At 41.1% G+C, this 13,490-nt stretch overlaps 1 protein-coding gene across 10 annotated transcripts in view; it reads left to right on the plus strand.

The window, feature by feature from the left end:
- Nucleotides 1–7,070, plus strand: part of LOC111255438 (uncharacterized) — a 20,111-nt gene extending 13,041 nt beyond the window's left edge. For 9 of the 10 annotated variants that reach the window (XR_015326522.1, XR_015326519.1, XR_015326514.1 and 6 more), the window contains one exon: nucleotides 166–1,055. The gene's annotated coding sequence lies outside the window, so the exon portion shown is untranslated. Of the gene's footprint in view, nucleotides 1–165; nucleotides 1,056–6,540 lie in introns of those variants that run through there. The other variant, XM_086987253.1, reaches the window with a different exon arrangement.
- Nucleotides 7,071–13,490: the final 6,420 nt, after the last annotated feature.

A 13,490-nucleotide genomic window follows, 5' to 3' on the forward strand; every position in this document is an offset into this window, starting at 1 on the left:
ATGCAGACTCTATTTATGTGCCTCGCTAGAAAAACAAGCCATATACGATCTGCGATTGGTCTAAAACTGGCAATCATAGTTCAAAGATGGTCCTAGATTAGATACGTTATATACTCTGTGGGATCTATCTCGTATAATGTTTCTTATTTTTTATCGTGTTACTAGCATTATCTGCGCCTTTTATCCTATGGATCAGTTTGCCCGAATTACTTTTGACTGGATGCCAAATCGTACCTAAGGATACCCAGAAACGCAAGGTCACAATAATGGTCGCTTTCTATAACGAAAGGGAAGTCCAAAAACTACGAGCTAAGGAAACAATGTCGATGAGGACAAACAACTTTATTCTACGCCTGTTTAAACAAAGTTGCTTGTTCTAACTAGGCCCGTACCCTATTAATATATATATAGTGTATATATTATACCTTATATAGATACATATATACAAATATATGTATCTATATAGTATCGCACTAGGCTAATCTATGTGAACTAATATGAAACGAAAATGCGAAATTGTAGATCGCGCTTGATCTCTCATTGGAGATTACGAGGTGTCTATTCTATTGTTGATCAACATACATTAGACGTGATTGTGAGTGGAAGTGTTTTAGGCCAACATGCCTGTGGTTTTTATTTTACTGCTTGCAATGCAACCTCAGACGAATCCAGACGGAGTTGAAGGACAGAGACGTTTCTTTCAGTAGCATAAACCGCGAGCGATTCCAGACAGGACGTTTGCTCATAACCCTAACTCACTCTTTTAAAAAATGTACATGTAAAAATATACAGCCTATAATTAGTGTACAATATTAACGCGCTATTAATTACGTTATGAATATTTTTGGGACTAGCTTGGAGCGTATAGGCCTGCAAAGGACCAAGACTACCCAGAAGGAAATAGTGTTGCACTAAGCCAAATCTCTAAAAGCGTCAGGAAATATTGGCGTCAGCGATCATATTTATGCGATGAAAGATAGAAAGGACAAAGATATGCTAGCATAGAAGAACCTCCGTAGAAGCTTCAAATAAAGGCTAAAGGAGCTTTAATTATAGAGCGTGTGTGTGTGTGTGCCTGTAGCTAGCAAGTACATTTATTTTTCAAAGTACCTGGTATCTATTATCGGTATGATAACGGCGAAAAGTTAACGGTATAAAAATCAGATAAACCCTAATGTCTATGATGAGGTCTCAATACTAAGGTTTTTACTATATATTCGAGTATTCATTATGTCTAGTAACTGTTACGTTGTAGGCGAAGAGGAGTGGTTAATTCGCGATGGGCCAAAATCCCTTATAAGAAATTCATGCTGAATTTCGATCACAGAAAGCAACTTCGTTGAATAACTGCTCATTTAGTTATAATCCGGATTGGCGCTGCCGAAAAGCTTTATGACAAATAATTTTCAGACCCGGGTTTTGGGTTTCGTATACAATTCGCCCAACGGACAGATCATCGAGAATTGGTATCGTTTCAATAAGGATGTAATCGACGTCGAGCGCCGAACACTTTCAAAACGAGGTAAAGTTAGATTCATAGGACGGAAGCTGAATCAAGCATCATTTCATAGAGATCTATTGTGCAAATCAGACTAAAAGAGCTCACTTTGGCAGAAATGTATGCTATCCTGAAGGATCTATTCGCACACAACCCGTCTCTGACTCCCCACGAAAGATAGACCTACTCGAAATAACGACTGGTCATTGATCTTGAATGATTATCTATGTAAAGTTTATATCGGTTAGGCGAGCTGAATAATAGTTCAACTCGGATACTTCGTGTGGCTCTGCCGACTGACCAAACCGAAATGCGGATTTGTACAGGTGGGTTTGAAGGTTGTAAACTAAAAAAGATGTGTACCTACATTAAACAGTGGAAAAGTAGGTAGAAGGCAAGAGCCGTTCCGAGCACAAACAGGTTATTACATGAATGGTCAAATATTTAGAAAATTAATACAATTTAATAATTAATATAATAATAATTGATTCTGTTTAACAAGGAAAGCAGCGTTCTATGAACGGACCTCGGATGTCTGTGAATCCCGCTAACGTTAAAGTAATTGTTCAAATGCTGGCTTGTTCGAATGTCTCGTAGTATTACCTTATTATTCAGTATTTTTAATGACGTAGGAATTATCTAGTATTTTTGGATAACCTAATAAGAAAATGTTCGAGAACTATTTAGTTATCCGGTCTATACTTACTATTGTAGTTGTCGAAGGTAGTCAGCCATGATTTAGGTGCGCTGGTTTACGACCAATACCTTAACGATAGCTAAGAAGCTACCCATTAGGCGGGTCGATGACCAGCAAGCAGCGAAAAAAACTGTCAGTGTTGAAAATCATCCTCAGTTTACTTTGCCTCTTCTATAGGATCGATTGGAGCTGAACAGAGCTTCATGGTACCCGCAATCGAAAGCGTAGCGGAATGTTTTTGTCGATAGATTTAAAAGACTTCACAGATCTACTGTTAATACATCTGGCAACATCCTTTTGTACTTGGCTAGACTTCCGTAGCGAAAAAAAGATGAAGTACCAGCACAACGGTTCCGACAAAACGAACCTATCAGACCACGAAATAAACGCTCTGCTAATCCGCACTATAATGTCAAGTATTTTTTATGAGGAAAAAAAGCTATCGATTAGAGATGTCAGTCAGTGTAACATAAACAAAGGCATCATTGTGGAGGTCGTTAGTCGGGTAATGTTAAAAATATAATCGGAGCTCGATACACCACGCTAATAAATTAAGCTGTCAGAATAATTTGCGTTTACTCCATCAACCCAGAAAAGGACATTTCCGATCATGCTGAATCGGAGACCTTAGACATCTCGGGATGCTTCACTGGAGCCACTGTCGGTCTTTTTTGCACCTAGAGGCCTCGCCACGATCATGAAGGAGTCCTAAAAATTTGTCATGAAACGTTATGCAACTGCATGAAGGCGTCTCTTCTAAACGAAACGAGCCATGTCATGGATATCGTGAACTCGATTATCCCGGATCAAGATCAAACAGAAGAGCTTCCAATGACAGCAACGAGTGTTCGCTCTATATACTAGCAGTCAGGATCAGTAAATATTCTTTTTTTCTGTTCTTGTGTGACACAACATAACCAGTGGTTTGAAATTATTAAAGCAAAAACATTTTGTTTAGCCAATTTAGTTTGGGTTTTACGATTCAACGGATTACGGTTGGGTCAAGCGATTTACATATACGATAGTATACGTTCAACGTAAAAAACGTAATCTTACGCACAAGAATTAGTTTTCGACATTAGATCTTTTGACGGCACCTACCAAAATCTCTTCCTTGTGGGTACTCACACGATAGTTACACTTTAAATAATATATAAATAAATAAATAAATCCAAGGAAATAAGTAAATGTTATACATTCATAAAAGATGTATACAAATAAATACTTGGTTCGTTGCAAAATGTTTCTTTAAACACTTAACGAAAATAATTTCTCGGGGAGCGCAGTCATCATCCTACTAGGGAAACCGTTATAAACCCTGTCCTGAAAAACTTCTCAGCTTCTGATTTGTAAGTACATTGCCTTCGACTTCATCATAGACCCTTTTTTCCTAGCTTGATGAAGGCGCACACGGACGAAGAATTGCTTCGAATATTGTTCTATAACGTTCCACATAGCTCTACCTATTACAGGAATGTGTATGATATAATATGTAATATTCTATATCAATAAGGAGCGAATGGAATTTTTCAAATGACAAACATCGGTGGCTATCATAATGATCCCTAATATTTTTATTCGTTATACATAACCGTTTCAAAACATCGAATCATTGATCGTTTCCTTTACGTCGAGGCAGTCTAAGAAAAGGCAGGTTGAAGTTACTTATGACGAACTTCGTGATTGCTTTATATCAGGAATACTTCTCCGTATGGAATGGAGTCGTAATTAGGCTTCAGACAGATAAACATGGCCAAATATCATTTACCTAGGACCTTAACTGTTGGTACAGCTAAAAAAATGCCAATATTTGCTGTCGAAAAAACTATATATTCTATTAAGTCTGCCCGACTATTTGCTACTGTAGCTCCTAGCGACGTAGCAATTTTCTACGTGCCAAACAGAGATTAACGTTTTTTTTAGAATCCTTCCTTTTACCTTATACGATTAAATTTCAGGGAAATAGAATAACTTCACCGAAGTTTTTGCATGGTAAAGTTGAACGTATCGGCTAGGACCCAACATACCTCTCAACTGATGCCCTGTGCGAAGCGTATTTTACAACGAACTACTAACCTGACAGGATGGCCGTGACCTACATACACTGTAATAACACAAACATGACTCATAAAGCTATCTGAAGATGGCCGTGTATGTTCTTCCCGATCAACGGGCTGCTGCAAAGCCATAGACAACTTCCTGTAGTCGCAATGGTTCAGTGGTCACGTGGCAACGCGGATTAAACGCAGGCTAGGTTCGAAGTCGGACGCGATTGTTTTATGTCAGAAGGGGACAGTTACTAACGCAATACTCACGAATAAGCAAAAAGAATCGGATTTTCATCCTTAGACTATCCTTAGAGAACCCGTTAAATTAAACAGTAGTGGTACACTTGGTCGTACGGGCCACGTCTAGGCCTCGTTTAGGAACGTATAATGTAAGAGCTAATGTACTAGTTACCGCAATTTTACAGACAACATATTTTTTGCCTATCCGGTTCTTCTTTCACTGTACAAAACACGTAGCCGTTTTCCTCAGTGAGGATAATTGTTACAGGGAATGGCGTCGGACAAACCTTTTCTATTTTTCAAATGTGCGTTGAATGAAATATTGCTTCTATGAAATGTTCTCTACATTCAATAAAAGTCCCGTAAAATTGGCAAGGCATTTCTAATCAGATTACCAAATGGACCGCCGGAGCCTAGTCGCTTTGATGGTCTCCCCCCCCCGGTGAAAGTGGTTCCCGCCAACATCAGTAAGGGCTACGCAGTATAATGTAGTCGAAGGGAAGGCAGCACCTAGACCACGTGCTCTTTTCCTAAGTTAGGCATCGAATAAAGTTAAGTGTCAATTATATTAGTTATTGAAGTTTTACGACATGCCATAAACCCAATGATGTCAATAACTGTAAAACTGATGTTTGTTTAGTTCAAAACTAGACAGTTCGTATTAACTTTTGGCAGTTATTCAAATGTATGTGTCATCTATTAGGGTTAGGGAATGAAAAAAAGTAAAGCTGCTTCAAGATCGGATGCGCATTTTTTTCGTAACATACAATACTGGAAATAAATTGGTGATTGATTAACATGAAAAAAAACTATAAATTGCAAATAACACAGAACTTATGGCCATAATCTTCGAGGTCACGACCGAGGCCTTATTGGGCCATTATAGCACTGTGGATGAAACTTCCGAACCTTTGATCAATGATTGCTCGTCCAAGCCTCGCTCCTGGTCTACGACCACGCTAAGCAACATGGGAGATTAAATCTAGGTCGCACGAACGTATAACTATAATAGTCACTGTCTGATAAACGGAAGCTAAAGACAACGACGTGCAGTATCTCTGGCTGCGTGCGCTCCCATTTCCCTACTGGCTACCAGAAGATACGGTCTTAGACACGTAACTAATTACGCTGGCGACATACGGTGATTACCAAGGACATTGGTTTCTGCACATCCTGCAAGGCTTACACACCGAAAATACATAAGATTTCCGTCTGACGCCGGCAGAAGCTTTCGAACCCGTAGTTCCCGCATACTCCAACAGTAAAATGCAGAGGAAAGGGAGTGTGCAGACATTTGCATTGTAACGAATTTTTTAGGCAAAAATATGCCCACGCAGGTCACGGCAAAACTGGCCCCTAAACCAGTGGTGAACATGGCTTGAAATTTACTCGACGAAGCAAGCTAGCAGAGTCACCTGTATTCAAAAAATAGACCTAATTTAACTACACCACTCGATTGCATTTGCTGCTTAAGCGTTTTTTTGTATACTTTTTAGATTCATTCGATCGTCAGTAGCTAGCGAGCGCCTGCCCCGCAAAGACGAGCGCTAATTGAGTGCTTCTTTTCGAGCCTAAGAAATTATAAATACAGTATTAAGAGATTATCGTATATGACGGAAATTGCCGGAATTCGAAGATCTGCTAGAACGCCAGATGCTTACATCTTTGCGTGTCATACATTACGCAAATGTGGCACTAGCTTTGAATACACAATCTTCATTTCTATTTTCTGAAGATTGGCAACCGTACCTGGTTGCACAGCCATACATACCTATATGCCTTTTTTGGCTTGCTTAGAGTTAAGTTATTCAATTTCTTTTATTGTTACCACTCCGTTTACTCATTGACAATATGGATTTTATCCGCTGTTAGATGGACAGCTACGTTTGCATTCGGGAAACATTATTTAGCGATAGTAGCCACTGCTATATACGATAGATGTCAGGTAGTAAAGGCTAGATGTCAAGCATCAAATAGACAAATTGAGAAAAAGGCAGCTCGTGTATGCCTAATGTGATCTTTTCAGTCTATATTTAATGATTTTTCTCTCTGTCTAGCTTTTTAGAAGATGCCGATTGAACGTATCATTGACAGCACAAGCAATTGATCAACAGATTGACGTACGCAGAATCTAATAGAAAGGAGTGGACGCGGCAGACATTTGTCGTGACGTCGGGGGCGAAAGACTACCTTTCGAAGATTTCGTGCCTGAGAGACAGTTCAGTTGGTCAGCATTCTGGTAAAACCTAAAAGCTAGACGAAAGCGCAGAAACGTCTGCTTTTGTCTTCTTTCCTGAAGTTAACAGATAATACACTAACGCACCAAACTCGGCCTAGGTTCCACTAAGCCTAGGCCATGGCAAAACGCGGTGAGCTAACCACACGAGAGCCGAAATTGTTCCAGCTATCGATACCGTTTAAACATGTATCACGTTATATTTGAAGACAACGCTCCTTACACGATTTTATTTGCTCACATCCCTGCTTATCTAGCCATCTAGACTATACCACAGTACTACATATAGTAGTAAGACTATATACTATTGTTTTATTAAAAACGATTAATAATACATATATATTTTTTCCAAACTCATTGTTCGTCATCGTTTGTATAATTTGATACATAAAAGCGTCTAGGCTAAAGACACAACAGATGCACAAAGCCATAATCGATATGCATTAAGGATAGCTTCAGAAATTTAAAGAAAAAAATTAGGAGCATGGCGTCATAAAGTGTAGCTTGGCAACGACTGCCTTTTCTACAATGTCGAAGGCCACTGCTTAAAAGTGCGCACGCCTTAAGGACTTTCGTGGATCCGCCGTTGCTTTGTTACAGCTGAAATGGGCAGGGAACGAGAAGTGCGAGGTGAAACGATCATATTGCTACCAGACTGAGCGACCTCGTGCTGAGCGACGACCTCATGACAAATTAGACAAGTTCTCATTGTCTTATGCTCGCTTCCGCTGCCGGCAGTGTCTTGATGCGCCGGATATAGCTGCGCCTAGCAGCCCTCCCGCTGGGGTACCGCCGCCCAGCGTATAAATAACACCAGAATCATTTTTACATTATGTCTGCTGTCTCCGCTAAGTTAAAAGTCATCAAGTTGATTCGAACCCCCTCCCCTCTCCCCCTTCGTCAGCCTCACTTTGTCAGGCCATTACACCTAATTTAATTTACCTTTATGGTGGATGTGCATTGTGAACATGGGTTTCACAAAACACGGGTACTGCTTTAAGGTTAACACAGCCAGAGAGAACCCAACGACCGAACTGGGATCGTGGAGCAGAGAGAGTGGTAATAGCGTTTCATATTTTGCATTACCCACGAAGCTACAGCTCTCTTATAACTCTGTAACTAACTTGATGAATCGGGGAAACCGAACAACTTTCGTATAGTTAAATGAGACGTGAAACATCGAATACTTAACATTCACGAAATTGACCAGGTTCATCTCGTTCGTAAGACTTACGTACACGAGCTAGATAATATGAAATCTAGCTATTCGTATTGAAATTCATTTAACTTACTCGCGATAAAAAAAAAATACGTGAACCCTGAGCTTCAGATGGTCTCCACTGCTTCTTCTTCTTCTTCTTCCAAATTACGGAAATAGTAGAAAAATGCCGAACATCCGAGCAAACTGATAGAAAACCGTGTTACATAGGTCCGACTAGTGACGGAAAAACTCTATACTCTCTAGTCGTATATAGGTAATCCCGTATGGGAGCGGCATTTGTTATAGCTATCTATCGTACTTTTGGCAGAGTCGAGGTCGAATCATTCGTTCTGTACGAATACGCGCAAGAACTATAGAGGTAAAAAAATCATCAGTGGACAAATGCATGTAGGTGTCAACCAGAACTCTGATGAAAAGAAGATTACGACGTGTAAAAACCACCCATACATAAACGATAGCCTGATTTAATCACGACAAATGCAGTCTTAGAGAGTACTAAATTAGTACGCAATCCGGAATACGACAGTACAAAGCGAAAGCAACTGTCCTCACTTACAGTTCTCAAACAGAGTATAAATAAACGTATAAAATGTAATCTCAATTTTGTCCGTCAATTTATAAAACAAACTATGCCAAGCTTACTACTGACTGACTGACTGACTGACTGACTACTACCGACATAATTAGACGCAGAACGCCAAATTTAAGGAAAGGTCGGGCTACATGTGACAGCGGTTACAGGAGCTGTTCCGTGTTCGAGAAATTTTCGTGCGATTCACGTCACCGAGCTGTTTTTTTAAGCAGACTTCAAAAATGACCTATATGGAATAAGCAAGTATTTTTCCTCCAAGCCTTTCCTAAAAGTAAAAAAGTGAAAGGACTACCACCCTATTTTCTACCCGAGTTTCGCCTGTTCCAAATCCACATTCTCAGTACTGAGACAAAATCAAATTACGTTTATAAAAATACTTACTAACTAATGACCAGTTTGGGAGCTTTATTGGCCACTGAATTTCAGGTACAGATGCCCTCGGTGCTAATTCTATAGAGAACTCGAGAGAATTAAGGTACGCCAAACACAGTTTAGCAGTTTGTTAATTTGAACTAAGTCATAGAGGCATTAATGGTATCAAGTTGGACTTCAAGGATGAGGCGTGCATTCTTCTTGTACCCCCATTAGCTCTCGATTCAATATCTAGACTGGTGGAAAAGCGGCTTCTAATTGCACTACAAAGCTCTATCTGTACCTACGATAGATAATGAATCATCATCCTCGACTCGTTTAACTCGCCAGTGAAAACGGCCCTAGTTGCCAGAACAAAGCACGAACCGAATCAGAGTGTCGAGATAACCTGATAATTGAATATTGTGTTTGTTTTAAGCCCTATAAATCGACGAACCTTTACTATCGCCTAGAGAAACATAGGCAGATTGTTTCGAATACTTCGCATAATCTTGGCAAACGCTGTTGCGGAGATATTGTCTCTTTCAATCCTAATGTGTGTGCGTTCTTATTGTGTTATCCCTGTTACCTTCTTGTAGAATACGGTATTACAAAAGATGCCCAAATTGCGCCAGTTCATCAGCTCATCATTTAATATCTACGGGCAAACGCAATGATTAAAAGTAGAGGAGCAATGTTTTGTCAGAAAGTGTTGGCTTAGCACTGGAAGTCACAGCACGACTTGTTCTAACCGTGAACCCCAAATCCGGAACGGATCTTCAGCCTTAACGCCAATATTTCTCGTTTAATTACGAGTTGCGAGGGGCTCTTTTTCCTGATAGCCGTGCGATTTCACTAAATTGTAATAAACAAAGAAACTTATTTACGATCTGTTTGATAAACGAATATCTGAGATATTTTTTTCTAGATGGACGAATTGCAGACCATTGGAAATGGAAAGCCGAGCTCTCGTACTCAAGGCCCACGGTAAACCGTATTCGAACGAAGGTTGACAGACCTGTTATGGCATGACGTACAGAGTCACAGAACAGCAGGTGGCAAGTCACAGACAGCTTATCATTGAAGGATAATGAACACCTATGAAAAATTTTACACGCACATTATTGGCAGTAGATTAAAAAAATAACGGTCAGCGAGAGATCTCCGCATAAGCACGTAGAGACATAATTATATTGTGTATTTTGCCGTTTTATTTAGAACTTACTGTTGGATGGTTTGAGTCGTTCGAGCTGAACATTGTTGTGACCAACGCTATATCTAGGTATTAGCGAAATGTATAAAATAAAAAAGTTTATGTTGCCACTCGTCAATAGTAGCCGACTAAACAATATAACGTTGAAACTTGCTATGACGCGCTGAACTGCGTTTTGTGAAGGCAGCTCTAGCGGCAAAAAAAAACTATGGTCGTGAGCAGCTATTCCTTCTACTGCTCCTTTCCAACTAGCCTGAATAGCGGATCGTTCGTAATGCTAGCAATACAGAGGACAGATTGCCTCTCAAATGTGTCGCAGAAAGCGCTGTTTTCCTATAGAGTCCGCTGTCTTCTATTATAGCAGCTTAGTAGCAGTAGTTAGTATGCGTTGGGGTTCTCGAGCGAGCCAACTAAATACGGGAAATGAATAAATAAAGATTTTTTAATTCGGTATCGTTCGGGCTGTGAGGCCAGGTTCTCATTCATCTATACGTTACTACCGATGACTAGACATCGAATCTCTGACGAGCGCCAAGCCAGCTAGAATCTCTACTATCCGTCTCTAATTAAGATACATCAATCAGTATCGAAAAGTTTCATGTACAATAAACCCGGGAGTCACTTACGATAAGTTGAATACGTGCCACCATAGGAACAAACTCGGATTGGCGCGTATCGTGCAAGCACAGCTCGTTGTGACGGCTGACTTCGGTCAAGAGTTATGAAGATAAATATGCATGCACGTCATGCATATGTAGATGCCTTATAATATATTACATATACATTCAGACTGTCCCTCACGTACCCTTTCTATTTGTCGTCTGTGTGTACCGATGTTTACTCATGTAATTAACTGGTTGTCTAGTAACTGCCGTGCTATGGAGGAGTTAAATCGATATGTCTACTGTATGATATCGCCCGCAGGCCTCCGTAGTAAACAGCTCTTCAGCCCTTTGTGCGATTCATTAGCACACACATTATGGTAGAAATCATGCACTACGTAACGGAACACCGCATGTCGGTGCTTCCTGTTTGGTTTTTTCGATGTTCTGTTCACTATAGCAGCAGTGGAAATCCGGAGCGACATAGGTTACTCGTTTCTTTCGTCGTCGTATGAATTTCAAGTAGCCGGGTATTGTTGGTCAGCCAAACCGGTGTTAGAGGTCCGTTAGCAAATGCACCTCGTGATTATGAGAGAATGTGTGCAGACTCAGTGATTTTTTAGAAAAGAAGTCTTAACCCAGTCCAGCCCACACGGTTGGCTTGTGCCGTAGCTCTCCTAAACGAATTCGATTTCATTAGGCGAGCTTGATTCGGAAGAGGCGTGTCACCGTATTCAGCAAAGAAAGCGACAGCTTTTCTAATAGCAGCGCTAGCTACTAATGTTTTCCGAATATATAGTTGATGTACGAAGTTTCGAAGCTGGATAGGGTCAGCTCTATATAGCAAGGATGCTTCACGTATTTTAGGCGCTTCAAGTAAAGCCGGAGTGTCATTTTTCACTAGTGGACCTACCTTGTGGAACCGCATGGCTTTTTTGGCCGGCATCCGTTACGTTTTTCAAGCACCTTGTTCTGTAGGTCGCGAGATCATCGGTACGCAGTAGAAGATTTGCTCTCACTGATCCGCGCTTTCCGATTGTGGTGCTTGGGAAATCGTTCAGAAGAACGTCGAAAAGTTGGAGTTTGAGTTTGCCGCCCTGAGCCATTTCTGTCACCTGTTGGAAGGAATCCAATTCTGTTGGGCCATTTTCTATCGTAATAGGGTTCTTCGGCAGAATAGAAAAAATGAGTTGGGTGAGCTGATAAGAAATTCCTGTCCGGGCGAGCCTGAACAAAATTTGATTCTTTGGTGCCTTGTCGTGCATACTCTTTGGTGGCTATGCCTATGACGGATCTTATCTTGACAAGCACACCTTGATGCCTTTATGAAAGCCATATTGTTGACACGAAGTCATACACGAGCATCGAGGAAAGCGAAAAAGAGCGTTAAAAGTATGGCTGAGAGTACTTTATCGCAACAGCTCTTTTCCTTTCGTGAACTCCATTTTCGAAGGCTGCCTGTATCTTTCGGACTAGCGGTAATAAGTGCCCTCTGTTAGCAGTTCGGTTTTTCCCGCTATGCAGACAGGCGTTGTAATAGGTGAACCACAATAAGGCTAACATTACTGCCTCCTTGAGGTATGCGGGCCTGATGTGATCTTTGTTGGACCTGAGTGGCTCGGGTGCTGCTGTGACCTCACCGACTATGACGTAGCTGGCTATCACGGCCACCTACTGGCTTATCCGGCATGCCGCCCTATAGCACGATGGTTTGCTTCGCACAGTGTTCCCGGAAGAGTACATATGCCGAAAATAAGCACGAAGCATATCCGATCTTATGGAGCAGGGAGGAAATTTAGACCGTCATAGCCATCTGTAAGGATTTTTGCTTCGCCTCGAGCAGAAGAGCGACTTCCTGCGACAAAGCGCTTCCTTTGCCCAGTTCGGTTGACCCGTTTACATAATCTGCGTGATAATGAAAAGTGAACGCATCCCTGGGTAGATTATAGCCAGCTAACGGGCATCCATTTGTGCCTGGAAAGCCCTTTTGCATATTTGGTTGAGCCATAGCCTCTTGCGGGGAGATTTGACCTCACCAACTGCATATCTTGTGGTATCTCAGAGGGCGGTGCTGTATTCGTTGACGTCAAGTCGGTCTGGAGCAGGAAAAAGTTTACCAAGATGCTCCTGAAGTTTTCATGTGTTCAGCAGCCTTTCCAAAGCTGTCTGCTTTGCGACCCGCTTGTGGACGCTACGACGCGCATAACCGCGGGTAGATGACTTCTAAACGAAACCCCAAGTTGTAAAGGGCTCCTTTGTCCGAGATACGCGACTTTGAGGACCGGAAGGTTGGTCGCGAGCATGTCGATAGTAGAGGTTCCTATCACGTCCATGAATGTCGGCTCCCCCTTATTGGTTAAGATCTAACACCCATAGTTTGCTAAAATGTCAATTAGCAGCTTCTTTCGAGTACTTTCTGGCTGATATAATCTTAAAGTAGCCTAAGCAAAGCGTGAACACATTGCATTTATATCTTTTACCAGCACTACTGATCTTTTTGTAGAGTTTAGCTAGCTATTATATTATGCTTTTGATTTTATAGACCAACAAGGTTGTCTTCCGATATGAGTACTTTCACATTGTCTAGGCATTGCTTGGAACATACTGTAGCGTCGCCGCTACTCTCTATTCTGCCTTCTGGTCCCGTTGTTAGTGAGTGTACTGTCTAAAAACTTGTTATATTGAAGACCGCGTTGACCTAGGTTTCACCTAAGGCTATTATAGCGACGAGTTAGAAGGCCAAATGCAATAGGAAGCCCAGGAAGCGAACATCTTCACAGTTCTATAGAGC

Source organism: Varroa destructor, unplaced genomic scaffold (genome assembly GCF_002443255.2).
Source record: "Varroa destructor unplaced genomic scaffold, Vdes_3.0 BEIS01000001.1, whole genome shotgun sequence".
NCBI classification, from domain to species: domain Eukaryota; kingdom Metazoa; phylum Arthropoda; class Arachnida; order Mesostigmata; family Varroidae; genus Varroa; species Varroa destructor.